Source organism: Lolium perenne, chromosome 7, assembly GCF_019359855.2.
Source record: "Lolium perenne isolate Kyuss_39 chromosome 7, Kyuss_2.0, whole genome shotgun sequence".
NCBI lineage: Eukaryota > Viridiplantae > Streptophyta > Magnoliopsida > Poales > Poaceae > Lolium > Lolium perenne.
The window spans coordinates 260,328,002-260,345,365 of record NC_067250.2 but is presented as its reverse complement, the minus strand read 5'-3'; the positions used below and the strand labels follow the sequence as shown (position 1 = coordinate 260,345,365).

The 17,364-nt window shown below is 40.9% G+C and overlaps 1 pseudogene; it reads right to left on the bottom strand.

The window, feature by feature from the left end:
• The window catches only part of LOC127311828 (noroxomaritidine synthase-like), a 69,303-nt pseudogene extending 52,316 nt beyond the window's left edge, over positions 1–16,987 (bottom strand).
• Between the last annotated feature and the right edge of the window lie 377 nt (positions 16,988–17,364).

Sequence of the window (17,364 nt, the reverse complement as noted above, 5' to 3'; positions counted from 1 at the left end):
CTCTTTTATGCATAAGCATATAACAACAATTAATAATTTTCTCATTTGAGATTTGAGGATTGTTGTCCAAAACTGAAACTTCCACCATGGAACATGGCTTTAGTTAGCGGCCCAATGTTCTTCTCTAACATATGCATGCTTAACCATATGGTGGTAGATCTCTCTTACTTCAGACAAGACGAACATGCATAGCAACTCACATGAAATTCAACAAAGAGTAGTTGATGGCGTCCCCGGTAAACATGGTTATCGCACAACAAGCAACTTAATAAGAGATAAAGTGCATAATTACATATTCAATACCACAATAGTTTAAAGCTATCTGTCCCATGAGCTATATATTGCAAAGGTGAATGATGGAATTTTAAAGGTAGCACTCAAGCAATTTACTTTGGAATGGCGGAAAATACCATGTAGTAGGTAGGTATGGTGGACACAAATGGCATAGTGGTTGGCTCAAGTATTTTGGATGCATGAGAAGTATTCCCTCTCGATACAAGGTTTAGGCTAGCAAGGCTTATTTGAAACAAACACAAGGATGAACCGGTGCAGCAAAACTCACATAAAAGACATATTGAAAACATTATAAGACTCTACACCGTCTTCCTTGTTGTTCAAACTCAATACTAGAAATTATCTAGACCTTAGAGAAACCAAATATGCAAACCAAATTTTAGCATGCTCTATGTATTTCTTCATTAATGGGTGCAAAGCATATGATGCAAGAGCTTAATCATGAGCACAACAATTGCCAAGTATCACATTACCCAAGACATTTATAGCAATTACTACATGTATCATTTTCCAATTCCAACCATATAACAATTTAACGAAGGAGAAACTTCGCCATGAATACTATGAGTAGAAACCAAGGACATACTTGTCCATATGCTACAGCGGAGCGTGTCTCTCTCCCATAAAGTGAATGCTAGGATCCATTTTATTCAAACAAAACAAAAAACAAAAACAAACCGACGCTCCAAGAAAAAGCACATAAGATGTGATGGAATAAAAATATAGTTTCAGGGGAGGAACCTGATAATGTTGTCGATGAAGAAGGGGATGCCTTGGGCATCCCCAAGCTTAGACGCTTGAGTCTTCTTGATATATGCAGGGGTGAACCACCGGGTGCATCCCCAAGCTTAGAGCTTTCACTCTCCTTGATCATGTTGCATCATACTCCTCTCTTGATCCTTGAAAACTTCCTCCACACCAAACTCGAAACAACTCATTAGAGGGTTAGTGCACATTATAAATTGACATATTCAGAGGTGACACAATCATTCTTAACACTTCTGGACATTGCATAATGCTACTGGACATTAGTGGATCAAAGAAATTCATCCAACATAGCGAAAGAGGCAATGCGAAATAAAAGGCAGAATCTGTCAAAACAGAACAGTTCGTATTGACGAATTTTAAAATGGCACCAGACTTGCTCAAATGAAAATGCTCAAATTGAATGAAAGTTGCGTACATATCTGAGGATCATGCACGTAAATTGGCTTAATTTTCTGAGTTACCTACAGGGAGGTGGACCCAGATTCGTGACAGCAAAGAAATCTGGAACTGTGCAGTAATCCAAATCTAGTACTTACTTTTCTATCAACGGCTTAACTTGGCACAACAAAACACAAAACTAAGATAAGGAGAGGTTGCTATAGTAGTAAACAACTTCCAAGACACAAAATAAAAACAAAGTACTGTAGGTAAAAAAAAACATGGGTTGTCTCCCATAAGCGCTTTTCTTTAACGCCTTTCAGCTAGGCGCAGAAAGTGTGTATCAAGTATTATCAAGAGATGAAGTGTCAACATCATAATTTGTTCTCATGATAGAATCAAAAGGTACCTTCATTCTCTTTCTAGGGAAGTGTTCCATACCTTTCTTGAGAGGAAATTGATATTTTATATTACCTTCCTTCATATCAATGATAGCACCAACAGCTCAAGAAAAGGTCTTCCCAATATAATGGGGCAAGATGCATTGTATTCAATATCCAAGACAACAAAATCAACAGGAACCAGGTTATTGTTAATGGTAATGCGAACATTATCAACTTTACCCAAAGGTTTCTTTGTAGAATGATCAGCAAGATTAATATCCAAATAACAATTTCTCAGCGGTGGCAAGTCAAGCATATTATAAATTTTCTTAGGCATAACAGAGATACTTGCACCAAGATCACATAAAGCATTACAATCAAAATCTTTAATCTTCATCTTAATGATGGGCTCCCAACCATCCTCTAACTTTTTAGGAATAGAGGCTTCACGCTCTAGTTTCTCTTCTCTAGCTTTTATGAGAGCATTTGTAATATGATGCGTGAAAGCCAAATTTATAGCACTAGCATTAGGACTTTTAGCAAGTTTTTGCAAGAACTTTATAACTTCAGAGATGTGGCAATCATCAAAATTCAAACCATTATAATCTAAAGCAATGGGATCATCATCCCCAATGTTGGAAAAAATTTCAGCAGCTTTATCACAGGCAGTTTCAGCAGTTTTAGCAGTTTCAGGCAGTTTTTCGCGCTTTGCATTCGAAGTGGAAACATTGCTAACACCAATTCTTTTATTAGTATGAGTAGGAGGTGCAGCAACATGTGTAGCATTAGCATTACTAGTGGTGGTAATAGTCCAAACTTTAGCTATATTCTTCTCTTTAGCTAGTTTTTCGTTTTCTTCTCTATCCCACCTAGCACGCAGTTCAGCCATTAATCTTATATTCTCATTAATTCTAACTTGAATGGCATTTGCTGTAGTAGTAATTTTATTATGATGATTCTCATTAGTCATAACTTTCGATTTCAAAAGATCAACATCAGCAGCAAGACTATCAACTTTAGAAGCAAGTATATCAATTTTCCCAAGCTTTTCTTCAACAGATTTGTTAAAAGCAATTTGTGTACTAATAAATTCCTTAAGCATGGCTTCAAGTCCAGGGGGTGAACTCCTATTATTGTTGTAAGAATTCCCATAAGAATTACCATAGCCGTTGCCATTATTATAAGGATATGGCCTATAGTTGTTACTAGAATTGTTCCGATAAGCATTGTTGTTGAAATTATTATTTTTAATGAAGTTTACATCAACATGTTCTTCTTGTGCAACCAATGAAGCTAACGGAACATTATTAGGATAAATATTAGTCCTATCATTCACAAGCATAGACATAATAGCATCAATCTTATCACTCAAGGAAGAGGTTTCTTCGACAGAATTTACCTTCTTACCTTGTGGAGCTCTTTCCGTGTGCCATTCAGAGTAGTTGATCATCATATTATCAAGAAGCTTTGTTGCTTCACCAAGAGTGATGGACATAAAGGTACCTCCAGCAGCTGAATCCAATAAATTCCGCGAAGAAAAATTTAGTCCTGCATAGAAGGTTTGGATGATCATCCAAGTAGTCGGTCCATGGGTTGGGCAATTTTTAACCAGAGATTTCATTCTTTCCCAAGCTTGAGCAACATGTTCAGTATCTAATTGTTTAAAATTCATTATGCTACTCCTCAAAGATATAATTTTAGCAGGGGGATAATATCTACCAATAAAAGCATCCTTGCATTTAGTCCATGAATCGATACTATTCTTAGGCAGAGATAGCAACCAATCTTTAGCTCTTCCTCTTAATGAGAAAGGGAACAATTTTAGTTTAATAATATCACCATCTACATCTTTATATTTTTGCATTTCACATAGTTCAACAAAATTATTAAGATGGGCAGCAGCATCATCGGAACTAACACTGCAGAAAATTGCTCTCGCATAACAAGATTCAGCAAAGCAGGTTTAATTTCAAAGAATTCTGCTGTAGTAGCAGGTGGAGCAATAGGTGTGCATAAGAAATCATTATTATTTGTGGTTGTGAAGTCACACAACTTAGTGTTTTCAGCGTTGGCCATTTTAGCAACAGTAAATAAAGCAAACTAGATAAAGTAAATGCAAGTAAACTAATTTTTTTGTGTTTTTGATATAGCAAACAAGATAACAAGTAAAGTAAAACTAGCAACTAATTTTTTTGTATTTTGATTTAGTGCAGCAAACAAAGTAGTAAATAAAACTAAGCAAGACAAAAACAAAGTAAAGAGATTGAGAAGTGGAGACTCCTTGCGGCGTGTCTTGATCTCCACGGCAACGGCGCATGAAAATATGCTTGATGGCGTGTATTTCACACGTTCGTTGGGCAACCCCAAGAGGAAGGTATGATGCGCACAGCAGCAAGTTTTCCCTCAGAAAGAAACCAAGGTTTATCGAACCAGGAGGAGCCAAGAAGCACGTTGAAGGTTGATGGCGGCGGGATGTAGTGCGGCGCAACACCAGAGATTCCGGCGCCAACGTGGAACCTGCACAACACAACCAAAGTACTTTGCCCCAATGAAACAGTGAGGTTGTCAATCTCACCGGCTTGCTGTAACAAAGGATTAACCGTATTGTGTGGAAGATGATTGTTTAGAAAACAGTAGAACAAAGATGTTAAGAGATTGTATTTCAAGAAAGAGAATTGGACCGGGGTCCACAGGTTCACTAGAGGTGTCTCTCCCATAAGACGAACAGCATGTTGGGTGAACAAATTACAGTTGGGCAATTGACAAATAAAGAGAGCATGACCATGCACATACATATCATGATGAGTATAGTGAGATTTAATTGGGCATTACGACAAAGTACATAGACCGTCATCCAACTGCATCTATGCCTAAAAAGTCCACCTTCAGGTTATCATCCGAACCCCCTCCAGTATTAAGTTGCTAACAACAGACAATTGCATTAAGTATTGCGCGTAATGTAACTAGTGACTACATCCTTGAACATAGCACTAATGTTTTATCCCTAGTGGCAACACCACATCCATAACCTTAGTGGTTCTTGTCACTCCTCCAGTTCACAGAGGCATGAACCCACTATCGAGCATAAATACTCCCTCTTGGAGTTACTAGCATCAACTTGGCCAGAGCATCTACTAATAACGGAGAGCATGCAAGATCATAAACAACACATAAGCATAGCTTTGATAATCAACATAACAAGTATTCTCTATTCATCGGATCCCAACAAACGCAACATATAGAATTACAGATAGATGATCTTGATCATGTTAGGCAGCTCACAAGATCCGACAATGATAGCACAATGGGGAGAAGACAACCATCTAGCTACTGCTATGGACCCATAGTCCAGGGGTAGACTACTCACACATCACACCGGAGGCGACCATGGCGGCGTAGAGTCCTCCGGGAGATGATTCCCCTCTCCGGCAGGGTGCCGGAGGCGATCTCCTGGATCCCCCGAGATGGGATCGGCGGCGGCGGCGTCTCTGGAAGGTTTTCCGTCTCGTGGTTCTCAGATGCGGGGTTTTCGTCACGGAGACTTTTTATAGGCGAAAGGGCAGGTCAAGAGGCGGCACGGGGGCCCCACACCACAGGGCCGCGCGGCCAAGGGGGGGGGGCCGCGCCGCCCTAGGGTGTGGCCCCTCCGTGGCCCCTCTTCGTCTCTCCTTCGGACTTCTGGAAGCTTCGTGAGAAAATAGGCCCCTGGGCTTTGATTTCGTCCAATTCCGAGAATATTTCCTTACTAGGATTTCTGAAACCAAAAACAGCAGAAAACAAAGAATCGGCACTTCGGCATCTTGTTAATAGGTTAGTTCCAGAAAATGCACGAATATGACATAAAGTGTGCATAAAACATGTAGATAACATCAATAATGTGGCATGGAACATAAGAAATTATCGATACGTCGGAGACGTATCAGCATCCCCTTCTTCATCGACAACATTATCAGGTTCCTCCCCTGAAACTATATTTTTATTCCATCACATCTTATGTGCTTTGCTTGGAGCGTCGGTTTGTTTTTGTTTTTTGTTTTGTTTGAATAAAATGGATCCTAGCATTCACTTTATGGGAGAGAGACACACTCCGCTGTAGCATATGGACAAGTATGTCCTTAGTTTCTACTCATAGTATTCATGGCGAAGTTTCTTCTTCGTTAAATTGTTATATGGTTGGAATTGGAAAATGATACATGTAGTAATTGCTATTAATGTCTTGGGTAATGTGATACTTGGCAATTTTTGTGCTCATGTTTAAGCTCTTGCATCATATACTTTGCACCCATTAATGAAGAAATACATAGAGCATGCTAAAATTTGGTTTGCATATTTGGTCTCTCTAAGGTCTAGATAATTTCTAGTATTGAGTTTGAACAACAAGAAAGACGGTGTAGAGTCTTATAATGTTTACAATATGTCTTTTATGTGAGTTTTGCTGCACCGGTTCATCCTTGTGTTTGCTTCAAACAACCTTGCTAGCCTAAGCCTTGTATCGAGAGGGAATACTTCTCATGCATCCAAAATACTTGAGCCAACCACTATGCCATTTGTGTCCACCATACCTACCTACTACATGGTATTTCTCCGCCATTCCAAAGTAAATTGCTTGAGTGCTACCTTTAAAATTCCATCATTCACCTTTACAATATATAGCTCATGGGACAAATAGCTTAAAAACTATTGTGGTATTGAATATGTACTTATGCACTTTATCTCTTATTAAGTTGCTTGTTGTGCGATAACCATGTTCCTGGGGACGCCATCAACTATTCTTTGTTGAATATCATGTGAGTTGCTATGCATGTTCGTCTTGTCTGAAGTAAGAGAGATCTACCACCTTATGGTTAAGCATGCATATTGTTAGAGAAGAACATTGGGCCGCTAACTAAAGCCATGATTCATGGTGGAAGTTTCAGTTTTGGACATATATCCTCAATCTCATATGAGAAAATTATTAATTGTTGTTACATGCTTATGCATAAAAGAGGAGTCCATTATCTGTTGTCTATGTTGTCCCGGTATGGATGTCTAAGTTGAGAATAATCAATAGCAAGAAATCCGATGCGAGCTTTCTCCTTAGACCTTTGTACAGGCGGCATAGAGGTAACCCATTGTGACACTTGGTTAAAACATGTGCATTGCGATGATCCGGTAGTCCAAGCTAATTAGGACAAGGTGCGGGCACTATTAGTATACTATGCATGAGGCTTGCAACTTGTAAGATATAATTTACATGATACATATGCTTTATTACTACCGTTGACAAAATTGTTTCTTGTTTTCAAAATAAAAGCTCTAGCACAAATATAGCAATCAATGCTTCCCTCTGCGAAGGGCCTTTCTTCTACTTTTATGTTGAGTCAGTTTACCCATTTCTCTCTATCTTAGAAGCAAACACTTGTATTAACTGTGCATTGATTCTTACATACTTGCTTATTGCACTTGTTATATCGCTTTGCATTGACAACTATCCATAAGATATACATGTTACAAGTTGAAAGCAACCGCTGAAACTTAATCTTCCTTTGTGTTGCTTCAATGCTTTTACTATGAATTATTGCTTTATGAGTTAACTCTTATGCAAGACTTATTGATGCTTGTCTTGAAGTGCTATTCATGAAAAGTCTTTGCTATATGATTCACTTGTTTACTCATGTCATATACATTGTTTTGATCGCTGCATTCACTACATATGCTTTACAAATAGTATGATCAAGGTTATGATGGCATGTCACTCCAGAAATTATCTTTGTTATCGTTTTACCTGCTCGGGACGAGCAGAACTAAGCTTGGGGATGCTGATACGTCTCCGACGTATCGATAATTTCTTATGTTCCATGCCACATTATTGATGTTATCTACATGTTTTATGCACACTTTATGTCATATTCGTGCATTTTCTGGAACTAACCTATTAACAAGATGCGAAGTGCAGTTCCTCGTTTTCTGCTGTTTTTGGTTTCAGAAATCCTAGTAAAGAAATATTCTCGGAATTGGACGAAATCAACGCCCAGGTTCCTATTTTGCCCGGAAGCATCCAGAACACCCGAGAGCCACCAGGGAGGGGGCACAGGCCCACCAAACCCTAGGCCGGCGCGGCCAGGGGGGCCCGCGCCACCCTATGGTGTGGGCACCCCTTCGACCCTCTGGCACCGCCTCTTCGCCTATTTAAAGCCTCCGTCGCGAAAACCCTGATACGTTCGACGAAACCAGAGAAAACCTTCCAGAGCCGCCGCCATCGCGAAGCCAAGATCTGGGGGACAGGAGTCTCTGTTCCGGCACGCCGCCGGAATGGGGAAGTGCCCCCGGAAGGCTTCTCCATCGACACCGCTGCCATCTCCACCGCCATCTTCATCACCGCTGCTGCTCCCATGAGGAGGGAGTAGTTCTCCATCGAGGCTCGGGGCTGTACCGGTAGCTATGTGGTTCATCTCTCTCCTATGTACTTCAATACAATAATCTCATGAGCTGCTTTACATGACTGAGATTCATATGATGATGCTTGTAATCTAGATGTCATTATGCTAGTCAAGTGAGTTTTACTTATGTGATCTCCGGAGACTCCTTGTCCCACGTGTGTAAAGGTGACAGTGTGTGCACCGTGTGGGTCTCTTAGGCTATATTTCACAGAATACTTATTCACTGATGAATGGCATAGTGAGGTGCTTATTTATATCTCTTTATGATTGCAATGTATTTTGTATCACAATTTATCTATGTGCTACTCTAGCAATGTTATTAAAGTAGTTTTATTCCTCCTGCACGGTGTAATGGTGACAGTGTGTGCATCCGTGTTAGTACTTGGTTTATGCTATGATCATGATCTCTTGTAGATTGCGAAGTTAACTATTGCTATGATAGTATTGATGTGATCTATTCCTCCTTTCTTAGCATGAAGGTGACAGTGTGCATGCTACGTTAGTACTTGGTTTAGTCGTATTGATCTATCTTACACTCTAAGGTTACTTAAATATGAACATTGAATTGTGGAGCTTGTTAACTCCGGCATTGAGGGTTCGTGTAATCCTACGCAATGTGTTCATCATCCAACAAGAGTGTAGAGTATGCATTTATCTATTCTGTTATGTGATCAATGTTGAGAGTGTCCACTAGTGAAAGTCTAATCCCTAGGCCTTGTTCCTAAATACTGCTGCGTTACTATCGCTTGTTTCTTGTTTCACCGTGTTACCTCGCTGCAATACTACCACCATCAACTACACGCCAAAGAAGCTATTTTACGGCACCGTTACTCTTGCTCATATATATTCATACCACCTGTATTTCACTATCTCTTCGCCGAACTAGTGCACCTATTAGGTGTGTTGGGGACACAAGAGACTTCTTGCTTTGTGGTTGCAGGGTTGCATGAGAGGGATATCTTTGACCTCTTCCTCCCTGAGTTCGATAAACCTTGGGTGATCCACTTAAGGGAAAACTTGCTGCTGTTCTACAAACCTCTGCTCTTGGAGGCCCAACACTGTCTACAGGAAAAGGAGGGGGAAGTAGACATCAGTGTTGCGCCGCACTACACTCCTTCACCAACAACCTTCACGTGGCCTTCATCTCCTACTGGTTCGATAACCTTGGTTTCTTACTGAGGAAAAACTTGTTGCTGTACGCATCACACCTTCCTCTTGGGGTTCCCAACGGACGTGTGCTTCACGCGTCATCAAAACCTTCGGCTTGGTTCCGTAGAGCACTATACTTGTTTCTCTTCATGCTTTCACTTCCCATGAAGATTATGGATAAACCCCCCAAGCTTCCTTGGCGGTGGTGAAGTTCCGAACATAGGCCAAGTCCTTTGTCCCCACAACGGTTTAAATCATGTTCAAGGCAATAGAGTTGAGTTGGTTATCAACCTCTTCTCTTCTATTCAACTTGTTGGGGTTGTAAGGCTTGTAACCTTCCTTAATTATTCTCCAAAGCTTATTGGAGGCACTGCAAACATGAGAGCGAAACTCAAATTTCCACTTACTAAAATCTTCAACATTAAACTTGGGTAGATCACCTCTATTGTTTATATGAGGGTGGGGAACCGGGATATCGGGAGAGCGGAAAGGTGGAGGAACGACATTGTAGCTCTCATCAACACCCGTTCTAGGAGAAGTGCGAGGGGTTTTAATTTTGTATAAGTGATCACCATCCAAGGGCTTTGTAGTAGAGTGTGAGCCCGAAGCATCTCCCTATACTACAAGGTCCTTGTCCTTATCCTTTTCCTCTACGACGGGAACGGTGGGAGGGAGCGATGTTATAAGCCCCGAAAAGTATATCTTCATACTTTCGATTTGAGCTTCCATGGAGGATCTTAAGGACATTTCCATTGACTTGAGATCTTCCATGGAGGCCGGCTTTGTGGCCCCTTCCGGAGTCTCATCGTTCAGCATACTCTTAGCCGGTTAAGCCCGAAATAAGATCCTAGGATCTGATACCAATTGAAAGGATCGTATGCCGCACCTAGAGGGGGGGAGGCTGATTAGGTGCTACCCAATTTTTAGTTCTTTTTCAATTTAGGCTTGACACAAAGGTAAATTCTCTAGATATGCAACTATGTGAATTTACCTATATGACAAGATATACAACTAAGCAAGATATAATATAGCTAATAAGGATAGAGATAACCGAGAGTGGAGCACACGTAGACACAAAGATGATTCCCGTAGTTCCTTCCTTTTGAGGGGAAGTACGTCTACGTTTGGAGGAGTGTGGTCGCCACAAAGGCCTCACTCAGGTCTCCCGTGAGCAACGCCACAAAGGTCTAGCCCACTTCCACTAAGGGAATTCCTCAAGGCGGACGGGCATTTACAAAGTTCTTGGGGCACACATCCACAACTGTAATATCCCAGGTATTGGGGTTACAAAAATAGAGGAAACAGATGTGTGCATTGCATTCATGCATAGAAAATCTGGGAAATTTTCGTGCTTTAAAGTAAAACAGTCACAGTAACTGAAGTTTCACTTGACCTTGGTGGAATTGAAGTAGCTCATCAAGTCAAGCGCTATAAACCTCAATGTGACTTTGTTAAAACCTTGTTTTGGGTAGAGATGATTTGATCTAAAGGGTTAGATCAAATGGAAGTAAAATAAACACAAGAACTTATTAATCAAGGAGCAACTACTTGATCTTATTAAAGACCATATCATGATATTCCTGGTCATAACATATGAACACCAATTCAATTGCAAATCAAGTAACAATAAAATAGAGAAGCCATTCTTGACTAATCTTCTCCATGTCTCAAACTAATCTATGATCCTACCATGAACCTCATGGTATTCATTCTACTTTAATCTTGGAAGCATGACAAGGAGATCAACTCCAGAAATATATATCTTTCTCTATTCCATATTATTATACATCAAACCAAGAGAGATGAGAGTTCTATGTTAATTCTTAGAGAAGCCATGACAAGCTTTGAGCTAAACCTTGGATATACATCCAAGTATTCAAAACATTATCTTCAAGAGAAACCCTAGGATCTTATTCAAGATATTTTCTAGAGAGAGAATCCATTTATGTTAACCATAGATATTGGTGACCACATCATTCTCTATGGAGCCTAACCTTAGGTTAGTATTAAAGACCTTCCCAAATAAGAGAGACCAAACATACTAATTCTAGCTTGACCTATTTAAGAATCAAGGACAACCTTTGAACTAAAGTATTAGGAACAACAATTTCATCTTGGAGTGATGAGATACCCTGTTATCACATGGAATAATACTATATCCATGAATTAATAAGATGAGGAAGAGACTAACCCAATTAAGCTATACAAATGGAATCTGAGCCTAGATACCTAAGGTGATATTAGGAGTACACCATAAAACCTTGAATAAACTATTCCTATGAGAGAGACCTCAAGCTAAGGAGTTACACTCAAGTTAGTTTAGCCAACACTTGAATTTGTGAGACAGATCTAATCATAGAACCTGATGATTATATCATCATTCCTTGTAAATAACTTTAAGTGAATATCTCAGGCATTTTCCTTGGATATAAAACTAGTGAGACAATCATGACCATGTCCATCCTAGAAAGTAAAATAGAAGTGCAGTACCTTAATTGATCAAGACAATGCTTGATCATGGAAGTGAGAAACCTAGTTAATGAGAGATACCTTAGGAAGCCAAACCTTGATCATTATAAATTGAGTGATGATCATAAACCATAAGAACTTGAGAAAGAGATATTAAGAACAAGTTGATCATGCCTAATCCATGATCATGCTCTTGAGATATGTGAGGATAAGTTAAACCCTAATAGGATAAATAGATATCATTCACCACATGAAATTATAGGAAGGTAACTAGTAAGCAAACCTAGGCTAAAACCCTAACCTTAACTTGTGATCACTTGGTGATCGTAAGTAGAATCCTACCACATCTATATTCCATAGATTTAAGAAACTAAGAAAACCTTAGAGTTAAACTCTATACTTTTTATGGTGAGAAACCATACATCCATATGACCAAAGTTAACTATAAAAAGAACCATATCTACTTTAGTTACTACTAGCAAATATGCCCGCGCGTTGCTGCGGATATGAAATGTGTGTTCTCTTTAAATATATAGTATATCATAGATTAGCCAATAGTTTTTGTTGCCTCCTTTGCGCTCACAATATAATTAGTCGTTGGCTTCATTTGTGGCTCCGGCCAACATGCTCAGTCAACTATTGTTATATGTTCTCATGGGCATGTCGGCCAACTACGCCAATAGCACTCATCCATAAATGGGCGCCGGGTACAAATAGTAAAGATAAAGTCAAATCGAGTTCAACTCTACCCGAACGTGACACTTTCTTCTCTAGCTAAATCTTGAATTTTACTACTGGTTATTTTTTATTTGAAGGAACAAAGAAGGCCCCAAAAATTAGGGTCACATTCTTGTCGGATCGTGTTACCGCCGAGAATGGCAACTTCATCTAAAAAAATAGAATGGCAAGTTTCTTTTACGAATAATGGTATGTTTTTCTAGATGTCTTTAGTGTACACTATAATGCATGTTTAATCTTATTTTTGAAAGGTGCCATGATAACACATTGTATTGAGAATTAATGCAAGGCTGGATAAATCATGACAATCTACAAAAGAAAACGACTTCATAGCTGATCCCAAAAAAAATCGAGATTATCACCATCCTAATATCCACAAGGATCGCATAAGCTAATCAGGCCAAGAAGTGCTCTAGATCTTCCAATTAATATCAAATACTAACATCTTTGATACAATTTTTCTTTGCTTTGCCAAGAGCTCTTTGTTTCCATGATGTATCAATGTTTGTATTTGTTTCGGTGGTAGAGGTTTTCTTTGTCTCACATTTAAGTTAGATGTACCAACTTCTTGTTCTGTTGCGATAAATGTCGGGTCTTGCTTCTTTCTTTTCTTTTGTTGATAGGCTTGATGGTGTTTTTCGAGCAGAACTTCTTGTTCTGTTGCGATATATGCCGGATTCACCATCGCAATTGATTCTTTGCATGGTGTGTTGCGCTTCCATTTGCGATACGCTCTTACTTGTTCTATTCTAGCTTTCTTTTTTTCTGGGTTCATATTTGCATACCTCTGCCTATCTTGTGCGCATCTTTTTACCCTTTGCTCCTGCTCATTTCTTTTCTTTTGCCGATAGGCTTCACGGCGTTTTTCAAGCATTTTCTCCTTTTCTTCTTCGGTGCATCTTTTTGTTCTTGGCTCTTTTGTTTTCTTTTGATGATAGGCTTCACGACGTTTTTTTAGTTTTTTCTGCTTTTCTTCATTGGTCATCCGTGCATACCGCTCTCTGTCTCGTTTCCTTCTCTCTTCTTCGGCATCCATGATTTGATATTGCGACCCAAATGCGCTTCCTACATCAGAATTTTAATATCAATTAAATTGAAGCTAATACAACTTCTACTCCTATTCTATTATATTTTGAAACCCGCGAGCAATAAAAAATTCTTTATATCCATAGTTTGAAACCAAAAACTCTGAAACTTCCTTATATTTTCAGCATCGATAATTAATATAAATGTATTTGCAGTTATGGAAAATATAGAAATGTTGTATACGCAAAACACATAGAATGTAATTTTAAACTTTGAAGAATTGCAATTCAAAATTATACTGGGAAGCTAGTAGTACCGATACAACAACACGTTGTTTCAGTTTACTTTACTATCACGTGATCTTCAGAAATTAGACACATGCATTTGAGATTGTACATAAGCCATGAAACGAGTGAAACAGTGCTGCGAATCCCGTTTTGGTCTTTTCCACGATCCACCGCGACTGCCAGAAGAGTGAGCCTGCGCTGCTATAGAGTGCGGGCGGTGTGGCGCCGACTGTTATACTGTATTACTGTATACTAGGAAACTTGCCCGTGCGTTGCACCGGGAGTGCAAATTTAACTTTTACTAAAAAACTTCATGCCCTGAATTTGTGGACATGAAAAGCTTCCGCGAGAAGCGAGAACCCAATTTTCCATACTTCGTAGCATTTGCATCTCTCATTGTAGCAAACGAATCTTGTATTTATGTTAGCATGAAGAGGGTTCCACGGTGTCTATGGTTTCGGTAGAATTGATTCAAAACCCTGTTGACATTAATTTCTATAAGGATGTATTATCTGGTATCTGACACTAAACACAATGTTGTTGCTTGTACTGATGTGCTTTGAAGGAAGTAACAGGCCATCTTATCAGTTTGGTTCAGCTTTTAGGCACCTGAACTTTGTATAATCTTCAGTTTGTACGGATGCCTTAACTTGTATAAAATCTACGACCCCTATAACTCATATACCTTGAAGTAGAAGTAACGGGTCTGATTTATTTTTCTGTTTGCTTTTTTCTCCATTGGCAAATTGTCTTGAAGTAGTGAAGCTCAAGTTAAAGTAGTTCCACAGTGGAGACGTTGCTAAATATCTGAGAGTATGTTGTGTGTGGTCTTGAATCAATGATCAGTTTTTTTTTGTGTGGAGCAGAATCATCGATGGACAGCTTAATCCGATGAGAATTAACAAAGCCAAAGCGATGATGCCGCGATATTAGGCCCGTGCGCCAGGCCGCCTGCCCCTTCATAGCCGCAGTTTTCCCCACGCTAGAACACCACCTATCTTCATTCTGTGTCTTTAATCAACCCTACGCACACCGCACACCGCACACCATGACCAGACTACAAAATCATTCGATCGATTCTCCAAGAAAAAATCCCAATCGATCCCCCAATCATCTAGCTTTCAAAGGAGAGAAATCCGACAGCGGTCGCGAATCGTTTCTTCAGCAGCCGAAGATCTCCGACTGAATCTGGATGGCATCCAGCGAGTGGGATCGTCCCCGAGCTAGCAGAGCGAGGCAGGACAAGGGCGCACATCCCACGCGGGTGAGCCGTAAGCAGCGTCGAGGCTACTCGGGCGTGACGTAGCCTTCGGCAGGCGGCCACTCCGGCGAGCGGCGACTCGAACCGCTCTATTCGGTGTTGCTGCTTGTGCGTCTGTGCTTGTTCAACCTGTGCTGAGTATTACGCATCGCAGGCTTCCGTCGATCCGAGACTTCCGTTGCCAACAGAACAGCTCTCCGTCGAGTTTTTGCGATCTATTTGATGAGATTGTTTGTTGGATTTATGTGGAAATCAACCTGGAGGAGCCGGGGCGTCGGGCTATATGTAGTTGGTTTTTTTCGGGAGCAATCGAATTTGTACCGAACAAGCGTGGTCTGCGCGGACGCGGAGGTGAGAGGGACGCGTTCTCATGGCAGAGTCCGTGTGCTGCACGGGCGAGATGAAGGAAAGGAAAGAGAAGGAGTTCTCGGTCGATAGCACAAAGCGAAAACCAGCGAGGACCGTGGGTTGATTACAACGACTAGCTAAATACCCGTGCGTTGCTACGGGTTATTTTCTATCGTCACATATATGATGTATTTAAATATAGTATACACATAAATATCAAAGAAAATAGCCACATATTATTATTATTATAAATATTAAAATCTTGCTTTGTAGATTTTTATAAATGTTAAAATATTTATGTCCGTTTGCAACATGAAAGTCGTCATCCTTTCGGGCGTTGGCGCTCTTCTCGGTGACCTTGCGTATCCCTTTCCTTCCACGTTAATTAGTTCCTAAAAGTAATTATGTTGCCATGGGGCATTTAGTTGAGAATGTGCATCTAAAATAACCTATCCGATATCAGTACCCAATATCATGTATTGAAACGCTTGGCTTCGAGTAATGCTAGTTGCACGATATATAAAATCCAGTCTGTTAACTGTAAAGGACACAATAGTTCTATGCAAAAAGGGACGCAATGAAAACAAAAACTGTTTCAGGCTTGAACACCTGTGGCCCTCCTCCCCACCCAGCTCGTTCGTGCACACCTTGAGCAGCAAGATGAAGGTTTATGTGTCTAGCTCCTATAGAATCCGCGGTGGTGTCGACCGAGTGCGCCTACGTACGCAACAGTGTGTTGTTCCCGACGACGCCCCCTGCGACGTCTCGTGGGAATTGTGCGCCTCTTGCACCGCGCGCCTCCGCAGTTCCACGGGCTCCTGAATTGCCCAGGTGTTCATGTCAAATTGTTCTGCTGCGTATGCTCTCTCCCTGGACATGTCATCAAGGGTGCCTCCTCATATGCATGTGATGTCTCGCCGGCATTGTGCTCCTCTTGCACCACCAGCGTCTATTCCGTTTTACTTTTACCAGAAGAGCCGGCGTGGCATCAAACTCCTCAGCCTCCGGCTCCTGGTCGTCCAGCTCCAGTGATCGATGGCAGCGGCAACCTCCAGTCCGAATTGGCGCCACGGATGTCATGGATGAACTTGCTTCTCTGAGAAAATTTTGAATCATCAGATTGCCAGATGGATAGGAGTGCGTTGGTTCTGCATCGAACTCGATCCTCCCAGCATATCGACGGCCAATAGGGTCATCCACGCCTCACCATGGAGACATGGATTCTCTACCCTCCACCCCGCCGAGCTGGAGCTGGACACCCCCGATGCAGACATCGGTGATCTGTCGCAGTTCCTGGAGAAGCCCCTCTGCGACCTCCGCGTGACCCTCCTGTGGCAATTTCTGTCTAACGTATTGGTTGGTCTCGTTTCCTCGGTCAATCTCAACGTGGTTGATCTCGTTTCCTCGGTCAATCTCGACGTGGTCGATCTGGTCGCCTCGTTGCTGATCAAGGACGGGCGAGCACATATATATTGAAGCATGTTGTGCTAGCTAGGCTAATTTTGTATGGATAGAACTCTGCTCGGCAACGTCTGATGCGAGGACTATGGAAAGAAACGGAGCAGCGACTACAAAGCCTAAACAAGATCGAGATGGAATTCTTTCCTTGTACGAAACCGACCTGGCGCATAGCAAGGAAACTTTCCTTGTACGTTATGGTTTTTTTTTTTTCCTACGTAGCATCCAAAGGGCACAGCGACATGGTTTTTTTTTACCGTGAGTGCGTGGGTCTCTTATCTCTTCGGTTACGTGCTTGGTTTTCTTTATGTACGAGGCCTAGACAGTTGATCGCGCGAAGCCGGTTTTTTTGACGGACGAAAATTTGTTCGGTTTTTTTGACCTAC